Raw genomic sequence first — 14741 nt, 5'->3', positions numbered from 1 at the left:
TGCCGAACCCTGGTAGGCCAAAAAATCTATCAGTTTTTTTTAGCTGAATCTGAATGCCTCAGTCCCCCAACACAGCCTAGATCTGTGCTGGCCCTGTTTTCTTAAGTCCCAGACATAGAAGGCCACCAGTTCAGACTTAGGTTAGCCAGTCCAGTCCCAATTGCATTGATCTTTGGTACTTACCTGCCATTCTGGAACTGAATCTGCATTTTCCAGCTCTCCAACTAGACCTAAAATCCATTCTACTCCCCTTTCCGAAAGCCCAGGCACAGATATATATATATATATATATATATATATATATATATATATATATATATATATATATATATATATATATATATATATATCAGTCCTAATGTTGGTCAGCTCTCTGCATCCAGGTACATTGTTCTTAGGGAGGGACCTGCCTATCTGGAGCTGAACCTCCATATTCCAGCCACCAAAATAACCCAATAATCACACCGCTCCAATAATCACTTCCAATAATCACTCCGCACCCAATTTTACATTGGTCTTCCATGCAAACTCAAGATCATCACTACTCTACTGAAACTGAATAAGCATGCTCATGTAAGCCAGTAGCCACACTAATTTCCTTTTTCAAGTGCTCAGACCTGAAAGTTGCCAATTCTGATGCCTGTCTGCCCTTCTATATTAGATGCATAGCTCTTACACAGGGAATTTCCCTTTTGGGTCTCAATCAGCCTGTACACACCCCATGTTCATTATGAAACTCTAGCGGCTCCATTCCCCTGATCTGAAGCCCCAGGCCCCAAAAGAAGCTGGTAATGATGTCAGCCCGAAACCAGTTGCTTTGCTTTTGCAGAGGGAACTGCTCTTTTGGACTTGAATCTAAATGCCACATTCATTCAAAGCTACCCAGTAACCAGCCCACTCCCCTTTTCTGTAGAACCTTGCCCAGAAAGCCACAAGTCCTGAAATTAGCCAGTCCTCCAAATACAGCTGCATTGCTCCTGATTAGAAAACTGTGCTTCTGGAGCTGTTGTTGCATGTCAGCCCCATGTGACCGGTAGCATCATAGCTCCCATATCTAAAGACCTACACAAAAAGATGCGAATTCTGACAGCATTCTGCCATTCAGTAGCAGTTGCTTCACTCTTTGGAAAGGACCTACCTTTCTGATCCCAAATTTTCATGGCAACATACCCCCAAGTGAGCTAGTCTTGCTGCCCATCTTTTCTGAAGGTATGTGACCAGGAAGGTGTCAGTTCTATTTTGGTAGGCTGTCCAATTCCAGGCACATCACTCTTATAGAATCACCTGCCCATCTGGAGCTGAATGCATGCCCAAGACCACAAATGCATCCCAGTAGCCTTGCTGCTCCTCTTTTTGAAGGCTTGGGCACAAACATCCTGAATTTGTTTGGCCCTCCCAATTACAGGCTCATGGTTCTTTGGGAGGAATTTACCCTTTCATAGTTGTATCTCATTTCATAGGCCCCAATGTCACCCAGTAGCCTCACTGGTCTTATCTGAAGACCAAAGCCCAGAAAAAATCCAGTTCTAGTAGCTAGGCCCTCCAATAGCAGTTTTATTGCTCTTGTAGTGGACCTGTACGTTTGGACTTGAAGTTTCATTGCCCACTATCCAGTGATATCCAATAGCCAACAAGATCCTCTTTTCTAAAACCAATGCCCAGAAAATCTCAAGTTCTGATTTTGTTCAATTCTTCAATCCCAGGTCTATCTCTCTTGATAAGAGGTATGCCTTATTGGAGGTAACTGTGCATGCCCCAACAAAACAATGCAAGCCAGTACATAGCTGCTACCATTTACAGAAGGCCCAGGTCCCGAAAAACATCTGTGTATCTATCTCTCTGACTACCAATAACAGGTTCATTTCTATTTGGAAGAGACCTATCCTGGAGCTTATTACGCATGCACCAACCCTAAAACTTAACAGAATATCCATTTCTGAAGAATATCCATTTCTGAAGACCCAGGCTCAGAAAACCACCTGTCTAGAAGTCGGTCAGCTTTATAATACCAGGTACTCTGCTCTTGGAAAGAGACCTGTCCCTCTGCAGCTGTATCTATGTGCCCTAGCCACCCAACAATGCCCTTTAAATATGCTGCTCTCATTTTCTGAAGTCAGAGAGAATTACCATCCCCAAAATTTGAGCCAGTATAGCATTGATCTTTTGTGAAGGTGCAGGCCTGAAAATCTCAAAGTCCTGATGTCTTTTCACCCTAAAATTTCTCATGCATCATTTCCACAGAGGTGGAAATTCTAGAGCTGAATCTACATGCCCAGCCTCACAAAGAGAAACAGTAGACATGCCTCTTCCATTTTATGAAAAATAAGAATGAGTGTGGAATTTCTAATATCTATCTGCCTTCCAATACCAGGTGCACATCTCTTCTGGAAAAACCTGTCACTTGGAGCTGAATCTGCAGCCCCAGGCCCTTCAAAAATCCTGTATTGGCACTACTTTTCTTTTATGAAGTCCAAGCACAGAGGCTCTAAGTCCAAACGTCTGTATGCCTTATGCCAGGTGATTCATTACTTCAGAAGCACATGCCCTTCTATAACTGAATCTGCATTCTCAGCATCCCATGCTTCCCTATAGCAATGCAGATACCCCTTTTAAAAATTATCAAGCATAGAGAGTCAGTCCTGAGTTTAGTCTGCCCTCCACTTCCAGGAGCACTGCTCTTGGAGTGGGATTGCCTTTCTGGAGCTGAGACTTTATGCTTCTCACCCACAATGTGACAAAATAGCCATGATAGTCATCCTTAATAAAGTCCCAGGTCCAAAAAATCATGGGTACAGAATTTGGTAGGCTTTCTAATCTCAGGAGAATAGCTCTTGGGTAGAGAACTTTCATCCTGGAGCTGAATATAGATGCCCCTGACATCCCCAGTCTGGTCTAGTAGCCACATCTCTCCATTTTTCTTTTAGCCCACACTCAGAAAGCTGCCACATTCAAAAAAGCTGCCAGTTGTTAGCCCTCCATTCCCAGGCACTGTGACCTACATATTTACCTATTTTCTAGAGCTGAATGTTCATGGCCCAGTCCTGCAATGATACCCAGTATTCATGACATTGAGTGACTGAGTCATAAGACTCAGACCAGATAGCTAACAGTCCTGATGTTCATATGCCCCCCCATTTCTGGAATTTTGTTTTGGAGGAGGAATCTGCCTGACTGAAGCTGTATCTGCTGATCACAGCATCAAAATTTACACAAGCATCTGTGCTCCTCTTTCTAAAGTCCCAAGCTCAGTCATCTCTCATGCATTGGTAGGGCCTACAGTTCCAGTTGAGTTGTTCTGAGGAAGGGACCTGTACTTTTGGACCTGAATCATAGCACCACCCAAACTGACTCAGTGGCCTACACACTACCATTTACTGAAGACGCAGGCACAAATAGTTTACAGTACTGATATTGTTCTGTGCTACAATCCCAGGTGTGTTAATTTTGGTAACAGATCTGCTTTTTTAGAGCCAAATCTACATATTTTAGTCCCCCAAAATGACCCAGTAGACATTTCACTACCATTTTCCTTTTTTTCTTTTTCTTTTCTTTTCTTTTCTTTTCTTTTTTTTTTTTTTTTTCGGCCACTCCGGTTTGATGCTCAGGGGTTACTCCTGGCTAAGAGCTCAGAAATTTCCCCTGGCTTGGGCGGACCATATGGGATGCCAGGGGATCGAACCACGGTTGTTCCTTGGCTAGCACTTGCAAGGCAGACACCTTACCTCTAGTGCCACCCACCGGCCCCTCCACTACCATTTTCTAAAGGATCAGGCCCAGAGAGTAAGCAATCCTAATACCTGTCCACCCTCCCATTCCAGTACTCTGCTCTTGGAAAGGACCTAATTATAAGGAGCTGAATCTGTGTGGCCCAATCTGATAACTCAATCCAGTAGCCTCACCTTAACATTTTTCTAAAGTCCCAGGCTATGAATGATGAGAGTGCTGATATCAATCAGTTTTAGAATCACAGGTGTGATGCTTCTGAAATTCTGGAACTAAATATGCATGCTTAAATGCCTAATCTGAAATAGAAGCCATACCACTTTTCTTATCTGAAGGCTCATGCCAGATAGCCTGCAGTCCTTTTGTCAGTCTTACCGTTCAATTCCACCTGAACTGCTCTTTGGGAGTGACCTGTATATACAGAACTGAACAATAATTCACCAGTCCCCAATATGACCTACTATCTATGCTTCACATCTTTTATGAAGGCTTAAGTATTGAAATCAATGTTCCAATCCCAGATTCTTTGCATTTGGGGAGGGAATGCCCTTATGAAAACTATTCTGCATGTGCCAGCCCTCAAAGGCAATACAGTGGCCATGATCTTATATGTTAATGAAGGCCCAAGCCAGAAAGATATAATTCTGACTTTGGTCTCCCCTTCAATCCTGGGGAGGGACCTGCCATACCCCAACCAATCAAACCTATACAGTAGACTCGTTGCTCCCCCTTTATGAAGGCCAAGGCTCAGAAAATGTCTAGTCCAGAAGTTGTTCATCCTTTCAATCTCAGGCACTTAAGTTTTGAGAAGGGACTTTCCCTTTTGGAACTGAATCTGCTTGCTAGTCTGCAATATGACTCTGTAGACACCCTCCATTTATCTGAAGTTTAAGGACCAGAGAAGCACCAGTCCTGATGTCTGTTTGCCCTCTAACACAGTATATATAGCCTTTGGGAGGGAACTGCTTTTTGAAGCTGAACCTCTTGCTACAACCATTAGCAAGTCTGCAACCATTAGCATTCTACTCACCTTTTCTAAGGTCCGGGCTCAGAAGAACACCAGTCCTGACTTCTGTCAGCCATGCAACCCCAGCTGTATATTTCTTTGGGGAGACCCTGCACTTCTGCAGTAAATCTGCATACCCCAGCCCAGTTGATGTGAAGCTACCCAACTCTGAGGACTATGCTCACAAAGTTCTGACCTCTGCCTCCCTTAAATTCCCAATTGAAATGCTTTTGAGAGGGATCTGTCCTTTGAGAACTTTATCCACGTGCCCCAGTCATCCACATTGTTCAGTAGCTACATTACTCCAGTTTTCTGAAGGTCCATGACTAAAAATCCATCAGTTATTACATTATTCTGTCTTCTGTAGTCAAGTGCATCACTTTTTGCGATTAACAAGCATTTCTTGAGCTCAATCTGGATGCCTAGCCCCAAATATAACCCAGATATGTGCTGCTTCCCTTTCTGTAGGCCAAAACCTAGCAACCCAGCTGTTCTCATGTCTTCTGTTTTCCAATTCAAGGTGTGTCACTTTTGGGGCACTACCTCCACTTCTCAGTCTAATTTTATATTTTCAGCCACCCCCCCAACATGACACAGCAGACATTTTAGAAATATTCCACTTTCTGAAAGGTCAGTTCAAAAAAACAGGCAGATTTTATGCCTGTTTGTTCTCTGAACCAGGTGAACTGCTCTTGGGCAAGGATCTGTCCTTCTGGATCTGAAACTGCATGCCTTAGTCCCATAACTCAATGAAGTATCCTCCATAAAAACCTATTCTGAAGGGCCAGACCTGAATTTGGTCTGTGCTGACATCAATGTGCTCTCTAATCCCAGGTGCATAGCTCTTGTGGAATTTTGGAGAATCTTGTGAATCTTGGAGCTGATTCTGCATACCTCAGGCCCCAACATGACCAAGTATCCATGCTGTTCCCATTTTCTGAAGGTCCTTATCCTGATAGCAGTTGGTTCTGATGTCGGTCTGTTCTCCAACCCCAGGGGAATTTATTTTTTGAAAGAACCTGTCCATTTGAAGCTGAATATCAATAATTCAGTATTCATGTTGTTCCATTTGCTGGAGGCCCAAATCCAGAATGTAATCATCTTACCATTTGTTTGCCCTTCATTTTCATGTTTATTATTCCTGTATAGGAAGCTGCTCAATGTGAGCTGAATCTTCAGGCCCAGGATCAAAAATAAAACAACAGATATGTGATTCAATTTTCTGAGCAATTGAGCTCAAATTCCTGGAAGTCAGGATATCTGACAGCCTTTAAATTCATAGCGCATTGCTTTCCGAAAGAAAATATTCTTCTAAAGCTGAATCTAAATAACCTCATCCCACAACTTAAGCCAGTTTCCTGACCTCAAATTTTTTCTAAAGGCCCAGGCCATAAATGCCAGTGCTGACATTAGACAAACTTCCAATATCAAGTGCATCATGCTTAGACAAAAACATGCTCCTCTGAAGTTGAAGCTGCATGCCTGAACCCCACTAAATAATCCAGCTACCACAAGCATTACCCTTTTCAAAAGACTTGGGTGCTGATAGCTGATAATACTGATGCCTGTCAGCCCTCAAATTTCAGGGGCATAGCTCCTGGGGAAAAATGATCTTGTGAATCTCAATATAAATAACCCAGATCTAAAACAAAGACCAATATCCATGCTACTCCTTTTCTTAGCTCCAGGCTCAGAAAGTCACAATCTTTACTTATCTTCACCCTTCATTCCCAGATGCCTCATTCCTGCATAGTTACCTGCCAAATCTAGAGCTAAATATGTATGTCAAGCCCTTGAATGCAAAACAATAGACATGTATTTCCCATTTTCTGAAAGATCAGGCTTAAGAACTGGCAGTCCTGATATCTGTTTGACCTCCATATCCAGGTGCACTGGTCTTAGAGTAGGCTATGTCATTTTGGAGCAAAATGTGCTTGTCAATGTACTTAAAAGTAACCATTTCAGATGGAACCAGCCAGAAAATTGTTAGTTCTGATGCCTGTCGGTCCCCCAATTCCAGGTGTGGTGCACTGCTCTTGGGAAAGACTTACTCTTTTGTAATTTAATCTGTATAACACAGTGACAATTCAACCCAGGTGCCTCACCTCAACTCTTTTATGAAGGCCAAGACCAGGAGAGCTGTCAGTACTGACATAAATCTGTCCTCTGATCAAAGGTACAATATTCTTGGTGAGGGGCCTAAACTTCTTCAGCTGAACCTGCATGTGAGCCAACAAATGTGACCATGTAGACATGTCTCTCCCATTTTCTAAAGGACTAGGTCTAGAGTAAAGTCTGTCTATCCTCTAGTTCCAGGTGCATGTCTCTTCAGAAAGGACCTGCTTCTCTAGAGCTGAATCTTTATGTTTTAAAAAGTTCTACAACTCAACCCAGTAGTCATACTGAAAATCTTTTCTGAAGGCCCAGACTCTGAATACTGACAACTCTCTCGCCTCAAATCAGAGGTGTGTTTCTCTTAAGGAAGAGTCTTCCCTTCTAGATCTGAACCTGTATGCCAAAGCCACCAGTACGATATAGTACCTGATTTGCACAATTTTTTTAAAATCTCAGAAGCCACCTGCCCTGATATCTGTCTGCTTTTACATCTGAATCAACATGCCTAGTCACCAAACATAACATAGTAGACATATTGCTTCCTGTTTTGGAAGAATCAGTCCCAGAGAGCTGGTAATCCTGATATATGTCTGTTCTCCAATTTTAGATGGAGTGCTCTTGGGGGAGAACATACCCATATGGAGCTGTATGTGTATGATGTAGCTCTCCAACATGACCATGTAGACATGCCACTCCCAATTTCAGAAATGTCTGACCTAGAGGCCAGACAGTTAACATATCATTCTTCTCTCCAATACCAGCTGCACCGCACTTCGGGATAGTCCTGCCCTTCTGTAGCTGAGTATGCATACCCCAATACCACAACTCAACAAGTAGCATCACTTTTTCTGAAATATCAAGCAGTGAATGCAATCAGTGTTGACATATTTGCTGACATGTGTTCTCCAAACACATGTGCAATGTTCTTGGGTAGATTCCTGACCTTGAAATAAATTTTCAAGCCACTGTACCAATATGATCTAGCAGATATATTACTCCCCTTTTCTGAATTATAAGTCCAAGAGAGTCTTTATTCTTGATATCTGTTTGCCATCCAATTCTTAGTTCAATAATCGTGGGAGAAATTTGCCTTCTGGAGATAAAACCGAATGCCCCAGTCACACAAATCGACCCAATAGCCTCTTCTCAATACTTTTCTGAAAGCACAGACCCTGAATGCCACCAGTGATGATATATAAGTCTCCCCTCCAATTCTAGGTGCATTGATCCTGGGAAGGAACCTTATATCTGGAATTGAATCTGGATGCCCCACCCTCCCATGCAATGCAATATACACTACTCTTCTTTTCTGAAGACTCAGCCCAGAATGCCACCAGCTCTGATTTTGGTTGGCCCTCATTTCATGTATGCATTGCTCTTGTAAAGTTACCTACGATTCTAGAGCTGAATAACTATGCCCTAGATCCCCAATGTGACTCAGTAGCTATGTGTCCCATATTTCTGCAGACCCAACCTTCAGTCCTGCAGATAGTCTGATCTACAATTTTATGTAATTTATTCCTAAGAAGGGCCTGCTTATCTGGAGTTGAATCTGCAAATCGCAAAACCCCATTGTGACCCAATAGTCATGGTAAAACTCTTTCCAATTCTAGGACCATTTCTCTGGAAAAAGGGCCTGATTTCTAAAGCTGGATCAGCATAACCCAGATCCTCAATGCAAACTAGATTCTTTTTTATTGTGGAAGACTAGGCAGCCATTATTTTCTTTTTTTAAATAGCATCTTTACTTAAACAACGTGATGACAAACATGATTAAAGTTGGGTTTCAGTCACAAAAAATACCCCCTTCACCAGCCCAACATTTTCACCACTAATGGCCACATCGTCCTCCTCCCACAGCCCCTGCCTCTGATTGAGACAGACATTCTACTTCTCTCACTCATTAACATAGTTATGGTAGCTGTTAGTGTATTATTTCTCTAACAGTACTCACCTCTCATGAGCCTGTCCTTTCGGACCTCAATTCTGGGCATTATTATAATAATGTATTTAATTTTTCTTAAAACCCATAGATAAGTGAGACTATTCTGAGTCTCTCTTTCCCTCTGACTTATTTCAGTAAACCTAATAGTTTCCATGTTCATCCATGTATAGGAAAATTTCATGACTTTATCGCTCCTGATGGTTGCATAATATTCCATTGTGTATATGTTCCACAGCCATTTACCTGTTGAAAGGTATCTTGGTTGTTTCTAGGGTCTGGCAATTGTAAATAGTGCTGCGATAAATATAGGTCTGAGGAAGGGATTTTTGTATTGCATTTTTGTGTTCCTAGGGTATATCCCTAGGAGTGGTATAGCTAGATCATATGGGGACTCAATTTCCAGATTTTTTGAGGAATCTCCATATTTTTTTCATAAGGGCTGAACTAGACAGCATTCCCACCAGCAGTGAATGAGAGTTCCTTTCTCCCTACATACCCCTCCAGCACTTTCTTGTTCTATATATGTGCCAGTCTCTGTGGCATGAATGGTACCTCGTTGTTGTTTTGATATGCATCTTCATGATAATTAGTGATGCAGAGCATTTTTTCATGTGTCTTTTGGATATTTGTATTTCTTCTTTGAGAAACTATCTGTTCATTTCTTCTCCCCATATTAGATGGGGTTAGAATTTTTGTTAAGTTCTGTCAGTAACTTGTATAACATATTAGCCCATTGTCTGATGGGTATTGGATGATGAATAGTTTCTCCCATTCTGTGGGTAGCTTTTGTATCCTAGGCACTATTGCCTTTGAGGTGCAGAAGCTTCTCAAATTAATATAGTCCCATATGGTTATCTCTGTTTCCACTTGTATTGACAGTGCTGTTTCCACCTTGAAGATGCCTTTAGTCTCAATGTCATGGAGTGTCCTACCTACGTGTTTTTCAATATACATTATGGTTTCAGGTCTGATATCCTGGTCTTTAATCCCTTTGGTTTCGACCTTTGTGCATGGTGTTAGATGAAGGTCTAACTTTTGCTTTTGTGTTTGTTTTATTGCAAGCAGCTGAGCAGTTGCTCCAACACCACTTGTTGAAGAGGATTTTCTTGCTCCAATTTGCATTTCTTACCTTTTTATCAAAGGTTAATTGATTGTATGTCTGTGGAATATTGTTTGAATACTCAATTCTATTCCACTGATCTGAGGGTCTGTTTTTATTCTAATATCATGCTATATTATTGATTATAGCTTTGTGATACAATTTTAAGTTAGAAAACTGATGCTTTTCACACTCCTTTTCCCAAGGGTTGCTTTAGGTTTTTACTATTTCCAATGAATTTCAGGAGTGTTTGATCCACTTCTTTGAAGAATATCATGGGTATACTTAGAGGGATTACATTAAATCTGTACAATGCTATGGGGAGTATTGTCATTTCAATGTTGTTAATCCTGCCAATCCATGAACAGGGATGTGTCTCCATTTCCTTGTGTCCACTTTTATTTCTTGAAGCAGGGTTTTGTAGTTTTCTTTGTATAGGTCCATCACATATTTAGTTAATTTGACTCCAAGGTATTTTAGTTTGTTTTTTAATGTCCATTTTTTGTAAACTATTATTGGTGTATAAGAAGACCATTGATTTTTGAGCGCTAGTTTTGTAGACTGCCACATTGCTATATGAGTCTACTGTTTCTAGAAGCTTCTTGGTAGAGTCTTTAGGGTTTCTAAATATATTATAATGTCATCTGAAAACAGTGAATGCTTGACTTTTCTCTTTCCTATCTGGATGTCCTTGATATCTTCCTCTTGCCTAATTGCTATGGCAAGAATTTCCAGCACTATTTTGAATAGGGGTGGTGAGAGAGGGCAGCCTTTTTTGTATCAAACTTTATAGAAAAGGCTTTTAGTTTATCGCAGTTAAGAATAATATTTGCGGGGCCGGGCAGTGGCGCTAGAGGTAAGGTGCCTGCCTGCCTGCCTTGCCTGCGCTAGCCTTGGACGGACCGCGGTTCAATCCCCCGGCATCCCATATGGTCCCCCAAGCCAGGAGCAACTTCTGAGCAAATAGCCAGGAGTAACCCCTGAGCGTTACCGGGTGTGGCCCAAAAACCAAGAAAAAAAAAGAATAATATTTGCCATTAACTTGTACTAGATGGCCTTACTATATTGATAAAAGTACTTTCTATTCCCATCTTGATGAGAGTTTTAATCAAGAATGGGTTTGGACCTTATCAAAATTTTTCTCTGCATTTATTGATATGATCATATGGTTTTTATTTTTTATAAATATGGTGTATTATGTTGTTGATTTATATATGTAATGCCATGCTTGCATTACTGAAATAAATCCTATTTGGTCATTGTGTATGATCATCTTGATGAGGCATTGGATTCTATTTGCCATAATTTTGTTGAGGATCTTTGCATCTGTGTTTATCAGGGATATTGTTCAATAGTTTTCTTTCAACATATATGTCTGGTTTTGGTATCAGGGTGATGTTAGCTTCATAAAAACTATTTAGGAGTGTTCCTAATTTTTCAATTTTATAAAAATACTGAAAAGAATTGCTAGTAGTTTCTCTCAAAAGGTTTGAAAGAATTCGTGAATGAATATGTCTGGGACTGGGCTTTTGTTTTTTTGGAAGACTTTTGATTACTCATTTAATTTTCTCAGCAGTGACTGGTCTATTTAGATATGCTAGATCATGCTGGTTTGTCTGTGGAAGATTGTAGGATTCCAAGAATTAATCCATTTCTTCCAGGTTCTCATCTTTCATAGCATAGAGTTTCTCAAAGTAGTCTCTGATTACCTTTTAAATCTCTGCAGTATCTGTAGTAATCTCACCCATTTAATTTCTTATCTGATCACTAAGTTTCTATATTCATTTCTTCTTGAGTTTTGCTAGTGGTTTATCAATCTTATTCATTTTTTCAAAGAAATAACTTTTGCTTTTGTTGATCTTTCTAATTGTTTTTTAATTACATTTCATTGATTTCTGCTCTAAACTTTATTATTTCATCCTGCCTAATTATTTTTGTCTCCTATTGTTGATCAATTTCTAATTTTAAAAGCTGTGTAATTAAGCTATTTATGCAGGCCCCTTCTTCCTTTCTGAAGTGTGCTTGCAAAGCTATAAGTTTTCCTCGTAGTACTGCTTATGCTGTGTCCCATAAATTATGATAGTTTGTGTCTTCTTTGTCATTTGTTTCCAGAAATATTTTGATATCTTCTTTGATTTTATCTCTAACCCACTGGTTTTTCAGCAGTGTGCTGTTTAATTTCCAGGTGTTAAAGTTTTTCTTCTGTGGCTCTTTGTAGTTTACTTCTAATTTTAGTGCCTTATGATCTGAGAAGGTAGTCTGTACAATTTCTATTCTCTTCACTTTATGGAGATAAGTTTTATGGGCCAACATGTGGTCTATCTTGGAGAATGACCTATGTGCAATGGAGAAGAATGTGTATCCAGTTTTCTGGGATGGAGTGCCCTATATATATCTGCTAGTCCACTTTTTTCCATTTGTCTTTTCAGGGATAATATAATCTTGTTGGCTTTTAGCCTGGTTAACCTATTCAGGGTTGACAGGTCAGTGTTGATGTCCCCCACTATCATTGTCTTGTTATTGATGTCTTCTTTCAAATTTGTCAAAAATTGTATTAAATATTTTTCTGGCCCATCATTGGGTGCATATATGCTTAGGAGAGTGTTTTCTTCCTGTCTTACATATACTTTGATTAGCTCAAATTGACCATATTTGTCCCTTATAAATTTTCTGAGTTTAACGTTTGTGTGTTCTGATATTAATATGGTCACTCCAGCTTTTTTAAGGGAGTTATTTGTTTGGATGATTTACCTTTAACGTTTTATTTTGAGACTATGTTTGTGTTGAATATTTAGATATGTTTCTTGCAGGGAGAAGTATGTTGGCTTCAGCCTTTTGACACATTTTGCCACTCTGTGTTTCATAACAGATGCAGTTAGTCCACTAAAGTTGAGAGAGATTATTGTCGTGAGAGTCAGTGTATTTTCTGTAGAAGTTTATTATGTCCGTTGGTTGTCTTGTTTTAAAGCAATCTTTCACTTTTTTCTTTTAAGTCTGGTTTTGAAACTGTAAAGTTTCTGAGCTTCTGTTCATACACGAAGCTATGTATACTTCCTTCAAACCTGAAAGTAGGTTGGCTGGGTACAGTATTCTAGGTGAAACATTCATTTTGTTGAGTTTTGCCACTATATCCCATCACTGCCTTCTGACCTTGAGGGTTTCTTGTGACAGGTCTGCTGTAAATCATAAGGATGCTCCTTTGAATGTAATTTTTCTTTTTTATCTTCCTGATTTTAGTATTCTATTCCTATCTGTGGGATTCATCATTGTGACTAGGATGTGTCTTGGGTGCTTTTCTTTGGGTCTCTTTTAACTGGTAGTCTTCGGTTATGCAGAATTTAGTTGCATGCCATCTTCAGCCCTGGGATTTTCTCTGTAATGATGTCCTTTACTATTGATTCTTCCTGGGGATTTTTTTCCTGGGTCTCTGGGACTCCAATGATTTTTATGTTGGTTCTATTGAACTTTTAATGACTTCTAATTTCATCTGTTCATACTCTGAGTATTTTTTCTATTGTCTGATTGTTTACTTTCAGATTCTTTCCAGTCTCTGCTGTTGTATGGATTTACTTTGCATCTCATCTTTCAGCTGGCTGATTCTATCCTCAGCTGCTGTTACTCTGTTGGAGAGGCTTTTCATTGAGTTTTTAATTTCATCTACTGAGTTTTTTAGTCCTGTTATTTCATTTTGAAGTTTTTTAATTTTTATTTTGTGTGTTCTGTTCAGCTCTATCTCTGCTTTCTTTGAGTTCTATGAGCATCCTCCATAGTTCTACTCTAAACTCCTTATCTGAGAGATTGACTATGTGGTTGGTTCTTTTCGGGTCATCAGAGCTGCCACCTTCATTCTCTATACATGTTATTGTCCTGCATTGTTTTCCCATTGGCACTCTTGTACTGAGGCTTTTACCGCGTGTTGTGGTGGGGTTCATGGGCTGGGAGATGTGCGAGGCTGCAAAGCGAAGCAGAGCAGCTGAACATCCCCCTGCTTTGCCATTTCTGGCTTACTTCCGCTTACACAGGTTCAGCAGGGGCTTCTGGGTGGGGGTTGGTCTTAGCACCCACAGCGATGATCAGCTGCAGGCCCTTGGAGAGTTGATAGGCAGTGGCAGGCAGGCTTTTCCCTTTCAACTAGATCCTTGATGCTCCTATTTTTACTGAAGATCTAGACCAGAAAGTGATTATCTTGATATTTTCTTGCCCTTCATACCCAGGTGCATTGTTCCTGCAGAAGGACCTGCCAATCTTGAGGTCCTGCAGAAGGACTTGCCAATCTGCAGCCCTCTAATGTAAATAATAGGCACACTGCTCTCATTTTTTTTGAAGGATCAAGTGCAGAGAGCCAGCAGTCCCAATGTCTGTCAGTTCACCAAACCCATGTATACTGCTCTTAGGAAAGTATCTGTACTCCTGGAGCTGATTTGCATCTCACGGCCATCAATGCAACCCAATGTCTGCACTTCTATACTTTTCTGAAGGTCCGGGCCCAGATAGTTATAGTGCTGATGTTTACTCTCTTCCAAACAAAGCGTGTAACTTTTGGGGAGATAGTTGCACTCCTTGATCTAAATCTACATACCAAGTCTTCCTACTGTGACGCAGTATACATGCTGTTTTCATCTTTCTGTGCAGAATCCAGCAGCCCTGATCTATGTCTTCCCCTAACGTCAAGGTGAATTGCTCTTAGGCAAGGACCGTCCCATCTGAAGCTAAATCTGTATGTCCCAGTCTCAAACAGCTCAAACAATTCAACCATTTTCTGAATGCCTTGTCTCTTAATGCTGTCTGTGTCAACATCAGTCTCTCTACCAGTCCCAGGTGTTTCACAATTGTGGAGTGAACTGCTTTTCTAA

The sequence above is a fragment of the Suncus etruscus genome, chromosome X, assembly GCF_024139225.1.
Source record: "Suncus etruscus isolate mSunEtr1 chromosome X, mSunEtr1.pri.cur, whole genome shotgun sequence".
NCBI classification, from domain to species: Eukaryota; Metazoa; Chordata; class Mammalia; order Eulipotyphla; family Soricidae; genus Suncus; species Suncus etruscus.
This window is presented reverse-complemented; position numbering follows the sequence as displayed.